Here is an 18,953-nt window from a genome sequence, read left to right as displayed (position 1 = left end):
CACTCTTCATCCCCTGCAGAGGGTCAGCATTTAAAGCTTTGCTTCTGTGAATTTGATTAAAGGTCTGTAAGTACATGTTATATACTTTAATTGCCTAAAGACACCTCATTCCACTTAGCCCTTTATAGAAGAGCTGCTTTGAACTTGTACATGTGGATTTCCAGGAATTAAAGTTGGAGGGGCTTTTTTTTTTTTTTTTAAGTTTTCGGCGTTGAAAGCCAAGCTTGCCTTTTATGGATTAAATGGTGGCATTTGTGTATGGGTAGACAATATTAATTTTAGTAAAAAGGCTCTGCATCTGGCACGTAGTCTTATAGGCAGATGAAATCATGAGGAATAGCAGGTAATGTCAAGTACAATAGATGATAAAATTATTAAATTATGTAGCGTTGTCTAATCTGCTCACACAGCTTTGCCTGTTACAAGTGACAAACTAATATGCCATCAGACTTGACAGCCCTCTTAGTTTATTGTAGATACTTGACACAAACTGTCGTTTATGTGCTCTGGAAGTGATATGTTTCGGATAACAGGAAATACATTCCTCTGGCACCTTATAAAACCATACAGTTGGCTGAGTGTTGCATGAAAAAAAGCATGGAGTCCAGTTCATAGTAACAAATTCAGCAAACACTGAATATATGTGCCTGTCCTCTTGCTTTCCTTTCACGGGAGTTTGTGGAACCATTCTTTTAAAATGAACATACGCAGAAAGTCACTGTATGCAGTCTGTTGCAGAGGTGTAGACCCAGACCATGTCAAGTTATGCCTAAGCATATAATAATTTCAGTGGAGATAAAATCTGTCAGTCAAAATCTCTGACCTGTACAGTGCCTGAAGTGTGTGTTTTCATGGGGTTCAAGGCATGTCAGGGCAGAGCAGCAAAAAAGAGCCCAGGTTTTAACCCTCAGCTGGAATGGTTATCTGCAGGTTTCAGTTTCTCAGTGCATGGTGTGAAGGGTGTGATGAACATCATCCCTTTGAGGCAGGTCTGATGAGGGGTGACGCAGAGCATGTATCTCTACTGCCTTGTCTGTGTTTCTTCGTCTGGTTACTTCTCTCTATACTAATATGCATCTGCCTTCCTTCCTGGAAATATTGCATGTGGTGCCAAGCGTTGTGGTGGTTTTGTAATGGGAGTGATGAGCATGTGGCTGTTAAACTGGCTTCCACGAGTCACATCTTGGAAAGAAACTTTTCAATGGCATAGTGGTTTGCACTTACCCACTGCTGCACTGAGATAATACGAATCAGCTGAGACCATCCTTACATCTTGAAAATGTATCCAGTACAGATTGCTGGGACTAGAGTAAATTTGAAGCTCCTTTTCATGTAGTTGCTGATGACAGAAGATAAGATTATATAATATGAATACAAAATTTTGTATCTCATTGAGTTGAGTGCATTCTCTACCAGTGAGATAGCTGCAACAAATAGACCCATCACGTCAAGAAAACCAAACTTGCACCAATACATTTATTTTGTGCTCTTTTAATGTCTGCAATTGATTAGAAATTAAGAGGATGTCTTGTATTTTACTCAGTGTAGCTGTCAATTGCAACACCTGAGAAAAGCTGTTAGAGTGCACAGTTTTGTATTGGTACATATTTCTCTCCCTTTCTAATGTTAAAGCCAACCTGGACCCAGAATTCTGAAAAGACTGGAGGTCATCTTCCCAAATTCTCTTTTGGGAAGAAGGCTTCCATCCCTTGAATAAACTCAGCTGCTTTGTTTTCAGCTGTGTGCTTTTTGTTGCATTGTCACAACATGATCTGATATTTGAAATTTCTATCTTCCATACTATGCTGCTCATAATAAAATTTTGACAAGTGCTGATCTACACAGTAAGAATATGACACATCCATGAAGCATCAGACGTGATAAAAATTAGTTTTAACACATAAGATCAGGGCTATTAAGATTTCAAACTAATTAGAGACTGAATTAGCCTTGCATTACAACCAACTTTCCTATCTTTTTTTGAGATGGAAAGACAAAATAGTAACAAGCAAAGAGATGGAGCTTTTAAAACTTAAGATTTCTCCAAGAAGAGAGTGGCTGGAATATGATGAAGTTGCTTTTGTTTTATTTCTTTTCTTGAAAATATGTAATTTGATCAGTGCTCTTGGAACTTTGCTTTAGTTTTCTCTAGGTGTTTCAGAAATGAGAAACTGCTAAATGATAATTTTTGATAAGCAGAAGGTAATGCTTGGGTGTCTAAGATGTTTCACTGAGCTTACTGCCACTGCACAATGATGCCGTTGCCCTCCAGCTACTGTGTGCTCCCATACACTATATATTTAAAGGAACATATATGTGTGTATGTCTATACTATATTTCCAGAAGCCATTGAGGAGTGCATTTAAGGGTGTTTCAGACACAGGAATCAGATGACATATTGGGCAAAGGTTTAAAATCTGTTTCTTTAATAAGGTTTATTCTGATATTAAATCAGTAAAGCTTACCTAACTTCTCTTAAAACTGCTTAGAATAATTTAGTTGGTTGATTGGGTTTGTTTCCTGTGGAAGACACTTGTCACAGATTGCAGCCTTTGTTTTGGGTGGGAAGAATGAAGTGACTATTGTTGCCTTTGAGACATTTGCTTGGAGATAAATCCTCAATACTGAATCATCTGGGGTGGTGGTGTGTACTTTTCTTCAAAAACATTTCTACATTAAATCAGTAGGAGCAGTTGCTGAACATTGAGGTTTACCTATAAAAAGGTAGGACAGAGTGTTTTACTTTAAAAAACATGTATATAGAAAGAGACAGAGTGTACTCAAGCCCGACGGAGTGTATTCAAGCCCGTTTTGTGTGACTGTTAATTCAACCAGTTTTGAGTAAAATTTTAAGTCTGCTTGAGCTCAAGTTCAGTCAAGCACATGTTAATTTTGTCCTTATTCAGGGAAGTGCTTATGTTGACCATATGCTTAAATATCATCAGCTGCTGAATTAAACTCTGAACTCCCTCAGGTGTTCTGCTGGCTTGCTTTTATTGCAGCCTAACAGGAGGTTGGTGTAGGAGTATCTTTGGTGGCAGAATTTTATGAGCAGAGCAGAAATTTGTAAGTACGTTGTGCTGTCTTGTTTCGGGTTTAAGGGAAGCTAGGGAACTTTGTCTGCAGCTCTGATTCTTCATGTAGTGATTTAATTACTGGTGAAAATATCAGCTTACTGTACAATTCAATATGGAAGTTTTAAAGAGCACTATAAAATCTATTATTTTTGTCTAAAGGTACTACTTGCTACAGTTTTCCTCAAATATTTGTGCAGCTGTTCTTAGCAAGATCCAAAGGTTTAAATTGTAATTGTAAGCCCTTTCCAAATTTGTTGCCTTTTTTAAAAAAAACACCCAAAACAGCAACATCTTCAGTGTTTCACACTGCAAAATGCTTTGTTTTCCTCTGATCTGTGCAAATTCTACATGTTAATAATACATTATTATTTCCATTCTTTAGCTTGACACACTTCTGCCTTGGAGCTTAAGTGTGAGAAGAGAAAGGAAGCTAGAATATTAATTTTGTTAGTTTAGCCAGATACAAGATGAAGGTGCAGAAAGTTAAGTGTAAGGAGCTGCTGACTATGACAAGGGCTACTTGGTGAGTGCTGTTTTAATGGTGTTGAAGTTACAAAATACGTTGATGATTATCTTGAGCAAGATTGATTTATATAACTTGTTATAACTTGCAAGAAGGCGTGAGATTTATATCTAATAAATATTGATGGTTTGTAACTGAGTTTGTTGTGCAGATAAAAGCCATCTGACTATTATTGTCAAGCTTGTTTTAACATTCGGAGATAACTTTTTAGGAAAGAAACATATTGCAAAAACTATCTGGCAGAAAGTCAAGAACTGGAGTCTGGTGGTTACTTAAAAATGCTACTGGTAGTGAAAAAGATTGGCGGGAGGGGGGTTTGCTTGTTGCTCTTTTTTTTAATATATATAATATTTTGGTTATTGTTCCACCCAGCAAAGCATCTTGGTGAATGCGTAATTCTGCAGTTGTCCCTTAATTTCAGGGAATACTGTTGTGAAAGAGTGCTTTCCTGGATTTGTTATCCTGTCATCCAAAATTATACGTAGTCCTGTTTAAATACGATAGTTTTTTTTGTGGGACCCACAACCTGTTTACTGGTGCTAAAGTGCTATAACATAACATTCATATGAGTTTCTGGGAGACTGTAAAAAGTCTTTTGAAAAGTATATTCTTTAATATGTTACAGTGCTTTCTTGAATGTAGGCAAGAGATGAATGCCTGTATTAAATGGAGTGCAGGGAATGAGTAGGTAATACAAAAGTAGGTTTTCCCTGGAGAACCCTTCTTGCTTCTGTAAGATGTGCTGCTACTGTTTTCTGCCCTTTTCGCCAGCCTTGATACAGTTACGTTAAGAGTCTGCTTTCAGGAAGATCTGAAAAGCAGTGGAGGTTACCCAGGTCATGGGTTATGTGCATCAAAATACAGTATTTACATCCAAAAGACCATTACAGTCTATCTGGGAGAGTATAAACTGTAGCATTGGATTCTGACAGAGCCATTAATATATACTGTGCCATACACATTGCACACATGAGTTCAATATAAAGGGAAGCAGTGTAGGCAGGACAGTAAGGTACGTGTTTGGTTACTGACTTCTTGCTAGCTATTGCAAATTGTGATGATTAGGTCTCTGCTTCTTTCCTGTGCGCCTCTCTGAGTTGAAATCTATGCAAGAAAGATGCAGTCACTTCATAGGTTGTGGAATACTGTGAATTAAGAACTTTATAAAATTATGATGTGACATTCTTTCATCAGTGGTAATTCACATGTAATCATGATGAGACTTTTCTGAAAGGTTTTCTGGTTTGACCATTAGATTAACATTTTCACTGTGTTAAGTTTTCTGTTTCCTCTTAAAGTCATGAATGTCAGGACATCCTACTTGTGTTTTAAAAGAATGGTATAAGGAAAAGAAGATAAAGAGGTTCTGAAAACTAGCGGTCTGATGCAGACAACACTCACAATCTGGGTTCTGGTGAAGTCAGTGCCAAAAATGTGACTGACTCCAATACAGCAGGGGTTTTGCCTACGATCTGATGTGTTAACTCAATTGCCTATGTATTGAACAATGTCAACAGAGTTTTCTTGCAAGAAAAATAAAGCTTGTTTGCATCTTCAGGTGTTAAACTGTATTTTTAATTAAAGTTCTCAGGAACACAGTCTTCATCATTTGAAAGCAAAATGCTTTAGAATAGCAGTGTGGAGATAATAGAATTGGGAAAGCATGATGAAGGTTTCAAGTACTTGTTTATTGTTAGGCTCACATTTTCAAAATTAGAAATTCTGAAATTATTTTGTTTAGGGTTTCCTTCTGGATGGTGAGCAAAGCTTACTTGGCTCACCTTTTTGGATGCGTGGCTATGAATTTTTGCTTCCGTGTAGAAACTGAGCTTTGACTTTAGCATTCTTGCAGTAAGATGCTGATGTTGAGAGCTTGGATTTTCTTGAGATATGTGAGACTTTTAAGTCGTAAGCGTCTTAGATTGAACGGATCTTATTTATTTATTTAAAAAACTGAGACTGCAAAATTGACTTTTGTAGGTAGCTGGGGTTTTTGTGGTTTGGGTGTTTTTTTGTTGTTTTGTTTTGTGAGTTTTGTTGGTTTTTATTGGTGGGTTGTTTTTTTTTTTTTTGGAAGGGGGTTGCATGTTTGATTGTTGTGGAGGGTTTTTTTTTTTGTTTATTTTTAATAGAAGAACTTAGGAAAATGAAGAACACAATTCCTTATGTCTTCTCTATTTTAACCTACCTAATGTTTGCAGAACCTGGATAGGAACCCTTGATTACTATAATTACATACAATAACAAAACTGAAGTCGTTAGGAGAAACCCAAGGTAATTTCCAGTGGTGTTTGTGGATGGACTAATTATTTTAATACTTTTGGAGTAATGCCTCTTAAATACTGTTTGGTTGGTTGGTTTTGTTGTTGTTTTTCTTTTCAGCATTGGTGTAAACAAAAGCTTTCCTTGCAAAAGACTTAATTGGTTGTATGTAATATGTTGGATAGATAGAAGCCATCAGGAAACAGACCTCAGAGCTCTGCTGGATGCAAGTTGTGGCTTTAATTTATTTAGGTGTTTTGGGCTTTCTCCTGGGGTGTTGCTGAAGTTTCAACTTCTGAAAATTTGATCAAGGAAATAACCCATCCTGCATCTGACTTTAAAATACTATGAATAAAAAGGGATGGAGCAAGACCACTGCTCCTAGGACATTGAAAACAGTTTTAGAGGTATGGATCCTTCTGAGAGATACCAGTGCTTACTCTCTGTGCATGAGGAGTAGAGGTAACTTATGAGTCCTCAAGACTGATTGATTGGTGGACAGCTGTTAGCATATGGGGTGGTGGGAGATGACATAAAGGAAAAATGCTGTTGATTTTCTATTACTAGCTTATAACCTCTAGTAATTTCCATTGCAAGTTCCCCTTTCTCTCGGTTCTGTGTACACGAGAAAACTTTCATTGATGGTAACTCCTCTGATAGAATGATTTTACAGACTGACATTGGTGGTGTTACCAAGAGTGAAAAGACTTATTTTGTTGTTGGGGTTTTTTGTTGTTTTCTTTGTTTAATAGTAACTGATAACATCCTGGGATATATTCATAATTCAGTGACACCTGTTACATCTTATTATATTAATACACTTCTGTGCTTTTCATAACTGTTTGGGATTTTTGGCCTAGAGTCTTTGAACCTTGGATTTTGTGCTATGGGTCCTTAAGGAATGGCCCAATGCAATGCTCAGCTACAGAAACAATGTCAGTCTGAAAATATAAATCCCCTTATGGTAACAGGAGCAAGGACACCAGCTAGAAGTAGAGGGTCTTGTCAGCAATTTTAATTCTCTTCTAAAGAAGGTGATTTAGAGTAGAAATAAAAATGTTTTGGTACAACTAGAGGCTGAGGACCTGTGGGAGAGAAAAAGATAATCAAAGCTAGGTATGAGCAAAATTTATCTTGGTTTTGTTAGTTTGCGTAGAAACGAAATTCTTAATGTCATCTTTAACTGTAGAAGAACATCACCATACAGCAGGCTGCCAATGCCATGTCACGTTTTGGAAGAAAAAATTGTCTGAGTTTGGTAATCTACAGTTGAACTTCCTATTTATTTTAGTTATCTGCAAGTGTACTCGTTTGAGCTCCCTGAGCAAAACTATGCCCACATTTGCCCAAAGGTTCTTGTGCCATTCAGGCGAGTCCCTACAAGTGTTATTTTGGCAGTGTTTTGGTTGAAGTTCAGATATTTGCACAGTAAGCTCAAAGGAAAACTTCAGTGCGTGAACCCGTATGTACCTCAAGAAAGAAAAAAGGGAGGGGGGAGGGGAGAGAAATTCATAACTGTGATTTGACACAGCTCCAGTCATTACCTACTGCTCATCAGCTGTAATCTGTGTGCAGCAGCTTGTTTCCTCTCTTCTGTTGAGGTTAAACTTGTATCAGTGGGGGAATGTGTTAACATTTGAGATCAGAAGGCTTCCAGGCAGAGCTGCTGGCATGCAAAGGCTCACAGTCTGGGTCTAGAGGGCAGCCAGTTTAAATGTGGGTACAGGGATTGAAACTGCTTTGCTTGCATTCTTCTTCAGTCTTTGCTGTTTTAGAAATTATTTTATTTCATTTCATGATTTGGGGAAAGATAAAAGCTGATGGGAGAATGGGCTCTGAATTGAGGGTTCTCCGTCCCTCTGCTCCATGCAGACGTGTGTTAGGAAAGCGCTGAGGAAATGCATGGATGGCTTTGGAGGAAGGTCTAAAGTGTGGATGGGCTGCTGTTGTGTCAGCAACAGTTGCACATGTGGAAGTAAGCACAGCCTTCCCAGCACTCACGAACAGTGAATACAGCTAAAAAGCTTGAGAGTGGGTCTGCCTTCCGATAAATGATTGGCAGGGCTGGAACATAACTCATTACAGAAGCAGCAGAAGATTGGGAAACATTCGTTTATGCTAGTTCAAATTGCTCTGGTCCCTAGAGAATTGGCAGTGTGATTCACCACTATGAAATATTCAGGTTTCAATCATCATTGCCTGGTGCAAAAACTGTAACTTGGTTGTTTCTAAAATGTTGAGCTTTTTATTCTGCATAAACAAGCATAAGCATGTATGGAAAGTGCATGTAAACAGATACAAAGTATAGCTATATATTAAACTTCTAAAAACATGGATATATCTAAAATGTATACACATTTGTATTCACTTGTTTGTAGGCTTAAAAGGGCTGTGGAAGAGATGACCTGTCTGCTGGGAATGATTTCTGTATGTTTTGGTGGATGAAGAGTAGGGCACAGAACTGAGCATCGGGTGTGCTAGCAGATTAGTAGTGGCTCTGATTTAATAGAGGATTTAATGTCTGGTCATATGTTCTTCACAGTAACTAACATATATGTCTGAATTGCTCTTAAGCTTTATTTAAAACACAAAAATCCTGATTTTGTCAGTGTGTCAAACTTTGCTGGGTTTGAAGGTAAGTTTCTGTGAAAGCTGATACTTTGTTTCAGATTTGTCTGTTCCTTCTTGCCAGACTTACCACTGCAGAGTAGTCCACAGCTACAGGTCACCCTTTTTCCTCAGCTATTCGTTAGGAATTCCGAACCCCTAGTATTCTTCCTTCTGAATCTGACTGATCATACAGCCTGAAGTCATTTTGCTTCATTATCCAAACAAGTCATCCCCTGATAAACACAGGCAAGTCTTTTTGTTCTACCAGATCATTGCATGGTCCCATTTCTGCCCTATCATGGAAGTGTGTGGCACTCCTGGAAACACTGTGTTCCCAGCTCTCCCCCTCCACCTAGTCAACATGGCTTGCCTGCCAATTTATTCGTTGAATGTGGGTTTGGTCATTCTTGCACAGCTTTGCCAAGAATTACTTAGTAATTGCAACGGGATTTGGAGTGGCCCTGTAATGGAGGGGAAAACAGATTCATGTAGTTCCTGTTTCTTAAAGACAGATGAGCAAGGGCTTGCAGGATTGTTAAAACACAGCTTCAGTGCTGAGTCTTAGTAGATGCCAAATACCCTCTGGTCTGCTTGATAATCTGAAGGTTTCTGTTTTAATACAATACCAAAAGAAATACAAGTGCATGAGATGTGGACTTTAACTGAAAAGAAGGGGCATTTAAAAACCTAACCTAACTCTTGTTCGTGTGGTCTTTTTTGTTTGTTTTTCTAAGGACCCAAGAGATGGTTTATTTTCATAAGATCTTATTGATGTTTTGGCACTTACTTTCCCCATGTCTGTTGTCATAGCTATATAATTTGTATCTCTTAATCCCTGAACTCACCCTGAAAGATAACATGAGGAATTTTAATTTTTCCTGTTACTTTTATTAATGCAAAAGTTGTGTGTGTGAGGATGGCCTGTGTTCTGCTCTAAAATGCATTGCTCTTATTTTAATCCCTATCCCTTGTGCTCATGTCTTTTCTGCACAGCTGAAGTGTGAAGTAACAAATCGATGATATTAGGCCCAAATTGTTTGTATGTATGTATATATTTTTCTTTTCAGAATTTCACTGAAAGTCTGAGATTTGTATTTTGGCATTTGGAAAGAAGTGCAGGGTGTGTTTTAAATCCCAAGTAAAATTTATTTTCCACAACTGCAGCATCTGAGGTGTGTGTGTGTGTAGGTCTATAAGGCCTCAGAACCCTGCCTGCTGCAACAGGAAGGATTCAAATGCTGTCTGATTTTCCTTACAAGGCTTTAGCTTGTTGATTAGTATTGATTGCTGAAGGAATTGGCCACTTGAATAGATGCTGAATCAAATAATCCCTTCAGTTCTTGCTTTGCAAATCCATTGTCGTGGAACAAGATGCTGAGAAGCTTTACATACGTGCCACAGCGTGATGGGAAATTCTCTCACAGTCTGACTGGTAAAAATTGCACCTTTTTTCTTGTTAAAACTACCACTGACAACCGATACTTGTGCATAAATTTTAGGTAATAGTTTGTAGTTACATCTAATAGAATAACAGCAAAATGCCAGGAGCATCCTTTTGATATACCTAAATGATTTAGACACAGTGAGAGTTAGCCTTCTAAGTCATATAGGCAGTATTGAAAGCTTTTTTTTGTGTCTTTCTATCAAAAACTAGCACTGATTCAGCTGCTGACACACAGCGTAAACAGGGCACCTGTAGGTATTGTAGCTTTTAAATTTTGTATTCTAAACTGGTCTCTGAGATGCTGGTGACAAAACCATCAACTATCCCTATCCCACCTGCCCAAGACTTTGCAGTAGTGTGGGATACATATTTGTAAGATATTACTGCTGACATGTGGAAGTAAGAATGAACCAAATAGTTGCAGGATCAGCTGCCTAAGTTTTGCTTCTGATAACTGACTTGTACAAAGCCCAGGGAAGTCAAATGATTCCTACTGTTGTGTTGTTTGCAGACTCGGAATCTCTGGCTGACAGACAGTTTTTTACATGTTACACGCTTTGGGGTCAGATTGGTTTGTTGGCTACCTGTTTCGGTCCTTTGACTACTACATTTTTCATTTCCTTTCACAGAAAAAACTTGGCTGAATTCATCTTACTGGAATTCTAGTTCTGTTTCACATTAGTTATAACTGTAGTTATTGTGAAAATACTTGGGTTAGTTGATAATTTCAGATAACTAGTTACTAAATACTTCTCGCTCGACTTATTCCTTCAGTCATTTTGCACTCTGCTTTGGTTTCTGATTAAATTCCTGAGGCTGAATTTCTTGTAACGAGAAATTAGCTTTTGGGTGAATTTCCAGTGGAAAAGTATTGATTAAGAGCTATTTGTGACCATTTGAGCTACAGGAGAAGCGCATGTGTTGGAGGTGGGAAATACAGCCAAAACCACATGCACACACAGGGTATGGTTCACTGATTTTTCTGCATCCTCCAGAAGACTAATATTCAGAGTCTCAACCATTGAGCACTGATAGCAGAAATCTGTCACAAAGGAAGAACAGAGAACTGGTGAACAGAACAAGAGAGTTTTTATTGTTTTATTTTTTTTTTTAAGGTGAAAAGGAAATATCAGAAGAAGTTAGGACACAGGTAGTTATTAGAAAATAATATGAATCCTTAATATAATAAACACCTGAAAACACATGCATAGCGTAGAAATTAATTGTGATGTTCTTGGCGCTGTCTTTGAACATGGCACATGAGGTTTCAGCTGATAGGTGAGGTCTCTGAACTTGCTAGACCCTTTAGATCGTCAGCAGGTCTACTGAAAATTATGGAAATTGCTTTCCTAAGCAAAAGCAGTAAGCCAGTACCCACCGATTTTGCTCTATTCTCTTCCTTATGCCCACTGTGCACTGGTTCAGGGGTAAGTAGATGACTGAGCACCTGAAGCAAAACTGGTTGCCTTTTGCTGATTTAGCAAACCTACAGTTAATCCATTGCTTTTAAACACCTGTAGTGTATGTGCAGTGCATTGAAATCATAGTGCCACTGCACAGGTCTTTACTAGTAGTGATATTGTTGCCAAATGATCTCTGCATATTGATAATGAATTTTCTCTGTTATGCATATAACTTTCCCTGGGGTGGTGTGAAACTAGATCACCGAAATGATTTATGAAATGGAAATCTGTTTGAAAGCTCATATTAGTGGTGGTTTGGCAGTTGTTTGGCTTTGTTATTTTAAGTGACTTTTATCATGGGATCAATTTATAAAAATAAAGGGGGGGAGAGGGGGTAGTGCTGCATATATACAGATATTACTGTATAAGACCCAAGCATCCAATAAAGAAAGGTCCTGTCTCTGAAACTAGCAGAAGTCAAATAGTTACTGCCTCAAGTGTGGATCTGTGGCAGTTCAGTTCAACGTGCAGTGCTGTACTAGGAGATGGCATCTCTCTTCTCTAACAACATATGCCCTGCAAACGCTGATAAGAATTTGAAAGGCTTTAAAGAGTTGTTTTCCATTAGATTTAGCTGCAGTTGTTGCAAGACTAAAATTTTGGGATTTGAGAAATCTAGTTTGTTTTGTAGCCTTTGCTTGTGTCATCTTATACAAGCCTTGCAGTGGTTAGGAAGGGGAAAGGCAAAGAACTTGTCACTCTCACTCTGTCTTTCAGCTAGAGGTCCAGATTGTTGTGTCAAAATACAAATTCCAGATAGTACAGGCTAGGCAAAATTTAATAGCAATTGTAGCTTCTTGAAATGTGCATTCTTGGTGGGGGTGGGGAAAAGATGTGAACTGGAACTGTTTACAGACAAATTTAGTACTTAAAAAAAAAAAAAAGTGTTTGGCACGAAGGATGTGTTACCATAAACTAATCCTTTTGGACAAAAAAAAAAAAAATCCAAAACAATGTATAGGGAGGTGCTTAAAACCAGTGTCAGAGCTCCATGGGCTTTCCATAAATGTGTCTTGAGGAATTAAGAGCACAAACTGAAACAGAGCCTTTTTCTTCTCAGCCTGTTGCTTGTTCAGCCATGGCAGTGGCTCATGCAGGCAGAAGTGGAGCTGGTCCAAGCACCTCATGTTGATGCCCTGATTTCCATTTCCCTTTTTCTTTGCAGTCAGTGCAGTGGTACACTGCGTATGGCCTAAAGGACAGGCAAGCATCTTTTCTCTTGGGTTGTTGCTAGTTCCTGGACCTGTGTGAAACTTGGCAGTGGTTGTGTGTTACATTAATAATACAGGCTATTACTCTTACAGTTCTGTATATAGGTAAGGATTACTATTACGCTGAAATTGATTGTGAATTACTTAGATTGTTGATATATCATGAAATCAATTCAGGCATGTAATAGCTTTTGTATTATTACTTTAAATACTGTATTACCTTCCTTGGGACTCAGTATAATGAGACATATGCACGTCTTAATGATTTATTATTTTTTTTACGTGATGCAGATTTGCACTAATGATGGTTGGAAATAAATATATTTGTATTTTATAGCACATTTGTCTGTAAACAATCAAGCTAGAAAGTGTTTTTCAGTGACAGCAGCTTTTCCTGGCTACTTTTGTATCAACACTTGGCATTATCTAGTTACTGGGCTCAGTGCATTCTTGAATCATTTTCAGGAACAAAAAAAAAAGCCTCAATAGGACTTAGATTTTTGGGAGCAGACAAAGATTCTTTCTGTACTTCTGAATCTTTAACATTCACATTTCTCTGAATGAGAAGAAATGTTCTTCAAAGGAACTTATGCCATCGTGGGGAGTGGAATGCTTTGGTTGTGAGGAATTTTTTCTGCTAATATTTCTAAGTGGTCTCTGGGTGTGGGCATGTGTCTCTTGAGCGGTTCTCAGCACTGTGTTTAGCTGTAGATATGCCTGCACAGTGCTCCAGAACTATTATTATGGTTCATTTAAACAGACACAAGGTACTTTAAAACAAATCAATTTGGGTTCCAGCACAGGGCTGCTGCAGGGCTAAGGTTTCACTGGCTAATATCTAGCCAGAGCAGGTGTTTCTGTGTGTTTCATGTTGATGTTTTTATGACTATGGCCTACCTACAGTAGCTGCTGTAGAGGAAGGTCAGATAGGTCTTTGCATACTGCAGTCATACCTGGCTTGTTGGTCTTTGCTTGTTCCTCATTGCTACATTTTGAACTCCTGAATTTCAATAAAATTGCAGGGGATAAAAGTTGAGAGAGCAGCTTTGTAAGATAGGCCTTCAGTCTGTGTGCAAAATGGACAAAAAAATGGGATTTTACTTCCCTTTAATGGTAGCTGGTATATCACAGCCAGGCAGGGTGCTACCAATTGGCATCAATCTCGAGATTCCCCATATTGACATGAGTCATTCAGAGCTGATAAAAACATCAGGTGTAGTCATAACTTGCCCCAGTAAAGGTTCACAATAGCTTCAAGAGACTGTCTCAGTCACCATCATTTTTCTGAGCTGAGACTGTCAGTTTGACAGTTGAGGTTTTCAGCATATTATCTGTGTTACTGGCTCACTAGCTGGAGAGCAGCTTGGGGTGAAATCTTTGTCTCGCTCAGGTTGCTGGATGCTTTACTATTGACCTCAGTGTTCCTTTTTCCCCTCCATATGCCATTGAATTAACATATATTTCAAATAGAGATCACATTTGTAAACACTGTCAGCTTTAGGCTGCTGGGTATTGGAGGTGATTGATGACAATGGTACTAGCCCTTATAGGAGATGAGGGGAAGTGCATGAGCCTCAGACCCTAAAATTGCCACTCCCATGTGTTGCTACCTGTTTACTGCAAAATGCAGAACCTCCTTTCAGCCATTCTGCTTCATGGTTTAGCCTCTCTCCTGCTGCCAAGAATATTTTTACTCTGCATCAAGAGAAAATGAATTCATGCCTTCAGGATTTGTACTCTTTGCTCTGTGCTGTATGATAGCAACCCAGTGAGATGTGCAAGTGGAAACTGCATTAATGATTGATAAAAGCTGAGAGCTGTTTAAATTCTTTTCCTGTTTAATGACTATCAATAATTTAATGCATTTACTGTATGTTTTTAAGAAATAACACCCATATTACAGGCTTGGGTTTAGTAGGCTAAATGATTCAAGCTTCAAAAAATACAGATTTCTGATATGAAGTGTATCCTCTTTTTAATTAAAAATAAGACAGAAAAATATTGAATCAGGCTTGTAAGATGGAGATAGTTCTTGCGAAACAAATGCTTCTGCATGTCCCCTCCACACCCCGCTTATCTTTTGGGCAGTTGTCAAGTCAGCACATGGCTCACCAACAGTGGCACCAGGAGCCCATGCTGCCACCCCAGGAGGGAGCCCTGCAGGGATGCTGCCCTCCAGGACATGACCATGTGCCTGATGTCCCTGTCCCTTATGTCCTAGGTCCCAAGTTCCACAACACCACTGTTATTTTAGCTGGTTTATCAGTATCCCATCACCCGAGTCCCTTGGGGAACACTGAGGAGCATGGCTTTTAAGGAAAGAATTGCTTCTTTCTAGATTTAGTTTAAAAAGAAGTTTCTAGTTTGAAAAAAATATCCCCCCCCCCCCACCCCCACCCCATTTCTTTGGAAGGGACCAAATCTTTAGAGTGATCAGTGTCTTCCATTGGACTTACATGCACTGGGTTTGGTCCTCAAGGCTTTGCATATAAAATACGGGGTATAAAATCATGCTTGTGCTAGGCATCTACCTTTTTTGGTAGTTAAGAGAAAATGAAATCTTGTTATTGGTGGTCACTGCAGTTAGACTGGTAAGTAAATGTGCATAGGTTTGTAGGTTTTAATAAGCATGTTATCTAAATGCTTGCATCTGAATAGTTCTTCTGTAAACTTACATTTTCACATGTACAAATGTCATTTTGAGAAGAGCTTTTTTTCATGATCCAAAGAAAGCAGATGGGGAAATGCAGATAGCTATAACATTTAAGCTGCAGAAAAGACCTGTGTAAACACCTCTAAGGATATAGAAATGTAATACATTTGGCTTTGAATTAAAGGTGGTTCACATTAATAAAGATGTAAGTTCCTTGTTTAAGAACTACATTTCATGTAGGTGAAGCAGAGAGTCTCATATTTAGACATCTGTTGATGGGTATATCCCATGAGTTCATGAAGACCTGGGCAAATTGAAGGAAAATTTATTTAGCTATGTGTTTTGATTCACTCTTTGCCATATTTTTATCCTTTGTCTGTGCTGCTTCAACAATATTTTGGTAACTTTTTTTGGGCTGTTTGTAATAGATACTTGAGAAGAGCTTCCTGTCTTTGTGCAGATACAGTTCTGGGAAAACACTATTTATGTTTTGGAGAAGCTTATTTCTTCACAAATACCTAGAGGTACAGGCATTTGTGGTGGAAGTGCTTACCATGTTATGTATATACAGACACATACACATGAGCACACACATATATATGCATGGATAATAAGAATATGCTTTTAATCATACTAAGTTAAATAAGAGTGTGCTAATTTCTAGCTTGTTCTCTTTCTGTTGCTATAGGTAAGCACTGTGTTGTACACAAGTTTCATTTCATACTGACTCTGTCCTGACTCTAGTTAGTAGAAAATAGATTGGAGAAGAAACCTGCTGCAAGGGGAGGTGAGGTTCCTGGCTTCAAAACACAAATTTTAGAGTCCTGCCCTGAGAGTTAAGGGAGGGTGCCCAAAATACCTGGGAGGTGCCACTGTCATTAGTGGCAGAGAGACTACAGCCTAATATATCATAGAATAAGGTATGTATGTGAGAGATACTTCTGATACTGTTCTAAGAAATGTTTTAACTACAGGTTGTACAGGAATGCATGTGGAAAAAAGGTCTCTTTTTCAGTTTCATCGTAATCAGTAAGAGTAGGTATTTTAATCTTTTTTTTCTTAACTGGTTTGTTTCTACAGTGAGAAATTGAGATTATTTCTCCCCTCCATAGATATCCATGGAATGAGTACTTTTCCTAGATCAAGATGTTGAAAAATAAACAGGAAAAAAAGGAAAATAAATTTTGACTATCATATATTAGTGCACACTGAGTGCGTCTATAATTTACCTGAAGAAAAATACCTGTTTGTTAAACGTAGATTGAAAAACCTTGAGAATATATATATATTATTTTTTCCCTGTGAATTGTGTGAGGTGGTGAAGATGTACTAACATGCACAACCCCCCACTCCACCCCTGCTTTGCCTTACGCCATGAACACAGTTTTAGGAGGGACCTGTTACATACATCAGTGCTGTGATCTAATTCCTTTCTCTAGTTCTTGGTGTAATGGAAATAATAAACATCATAGAGCTAGAAAATCCAATACACTAGAAAATCTTCCAGGTTGGTTGTGTATAAGGGAGGCTCCCTATAAGGGAGTAGTTCGCCACAGGGCTGATGGGGACTCCTTGCAGGGGTCAGATAATACAAGGTGAGCAAACTCTGCCAGTCATGTAGACTGGAAGTGAGGGCAGTAATTTTCCCAAAACTCCTTATCTTCTGAACGTAAGAAGTCTCTGGATTAGTTAAATTAAGAAATAGATCTTGGAAAATGTCATGCAGGATCTTTGTGTTTAACTCTGGGAAGTGGGTTAGATTTGGGTAATGTTTGGAAAAAAAACAGTTTTCATTGTGCAGCAGGAGGAACAAATCTGACACTGATTACTCAGATTTATTTTTTTTGGTTGGTTGGGTTTTTTTTTTTTGTTTGTTTGTTTTTGGTGGGGGGTGGAGGGTTTTTTGTTGTGGGGTTTGTTTTTTTCCCCCCATCAAAATCCATTTCCATTTTCAGCTGGTGGAATTGAGGTTTGGTTTTTATGTTTTTATTAAGCTGGGTATAGGAAAGCAACTCGGCTAAATCCACTGCAGAAGTTTACTCACACACCATCTGAGGGTGTTTGTCTTAGCATATGCCTCTTCATTTATCTAATGTTGATGTCAACGATTTGTTGGGTTTTGATACAGTGTTTCCCAGTTTTCTATTTGTTTCCTTCCTGTGGTGGCTGTGTACCCAAAACATTTTGACATTTTTCTCATACAAATTATCTCTGGCCCTGCCAGAAATTTAGTCAAGTCTTTTGGTATGGTAAGTTATTTGGCTGGGTTTCTCCACTTAGAATTGGACTTTTGGGTAATGTCTTATTTCACTTCATTTTATATTTTTTTTCTTGCCTGAGGATCTGAGAATAGAGCAATCTCACCTTCTGGTGGGCAAGTGAGGTTGAGTCAAAGCTACAACCCTAAAAGGTACTTGTGAAAGATTTCTGTCTCCCTGAGAAGGAGAGACATTTTTTGCACTTAGTCTTCTTTTTTGCCACCTCTTGGTTTTTATGTTCGATTTAAAAATATGCTTCCTCCAAATCTTGTACATCTGCTTTAAATGTGGCCAGTATATCAATTCCTAGCAGACTTTACCTGACAAATGTGGAAGGTTTCTCTTAGCAGGGAGAAAAATGCTGTCTAAAGCATCCTTTTGGCTTAATAATGAACAAGAAAAGAAAATGATGTATTTGATTTAGGGATACAAAACTAGTGTGTGACTTGGGGGGAATACTTTGTTTTTTCTTTGTATTTTGCAATATGATCTGTGCTGAGTTACTCAGTAAATACTGATTAGCACCTAGCCTTGGGAAGTACACGTCAGGACCAATTCACTAGGGGTCATTTCTTCTCCTGTCCTGACAATGAGGACAGTGGCACCTTTTCCTCTTTCTAAAAAGTATAACAATTTGAGTACTCTAGGTGTTGGCTTAAGTTGCTTTGCATCCATTGGTACAAGAGAGCTGAAATCTGACAGAAAGCAGATATGTGATGAGGGGTGTAAGACATCAATTACAAAGTATGGGAAGGTTTGCCTTTAAGGGAGGAGGTTAGGGAGACAGGTTTTTAAGCAGGTGCATTTTTGTGTCCGAATTCATTTGCATTATCACATTATTGCTAGGCCTATTTATGGGTGAATGTAACAAAGCAGAAGAGGTTTTGAATCACTGATCTTGTTCTTTCTTTAGTGCACATTTTCTGTGTGTCGCTTCTATGATCTTTTAGGTTTTCATTGTTTATTTACACTGCCACTGTTACCTCATGAATTCTTTAAATCACTGCCTATCTAGAGGGGAATCTGTACAGAATTATTCTTGCAGCTTTAAGACTTGATGACAGGAGGAGAGAAAAAGAAAGCTTTTGTCCCCTAGAGAACTGTGGCCATTTAGAACTGAACAGATTTGGTTTGCTTTGAGGGAGATGCTGTGACGGGTGTGTGCTGCCTTTTATGTTGTTTCCTATCTGTTGGGGCCCCTTGTATGAAGTCTCTTTTGGTCTGCTAGGATGCATAAGCAGTTTCATCCTGTTAGCAGAGAGGATAATTATATTTTTAAAGGATGATAGAGGTGTGTGGGAAAAGGTAAGGTAGCACAGACTTTTTTCCTTATTTTGAGAACTTGCATTCAGATTTTCCATGGGACAGAAAAGGGTAGAGTTTTCTGTATGAATATAAGCCAACAAAATGTGATAGAGAACAGACTGGACATGTTTCCCTTTGCTCATTCCC

General features: G+C 38.4%; 1 protein-coding gene across 7 annotated transcripts in view; it reads left to right on the top strand.

Moving 5' to 3' along the window:
- The window catches only part of ZMIZ1 (zinc finger MIZ-type containing 1), a 344,499-nt gene that overhangs the window by 30,370 nt on the left and 295,176 nt on the right, over positions 1-18,953 (top strand). The window lies entirely within an intron of this gene.

This window comes from Neopsephotus bourkii, unplaced genomic scaffold (assembly GCF_033783945.1).
Source record: "Neopsephotus bourkii isolate Nb327-2 ecotype Australia unplaced genomic scaffold, CSIRO-AGI_Nbou_v1 NB_1783, whole genome shotgun sequence".
In the NCBI taxonomy this organism is placed as follows: domain Eukaryota; kingdom Metazoa; phylum Chordata; class Aves; order Psittaciformes; family Psittacidae; genus Neopsephotus; species Neopsephotus bourkii.
The sequence above is the reverse complement of the archived record's forward strand: the minus strand, read 5'-3'. Positions and strand labels throughout refer to the sequence as shown.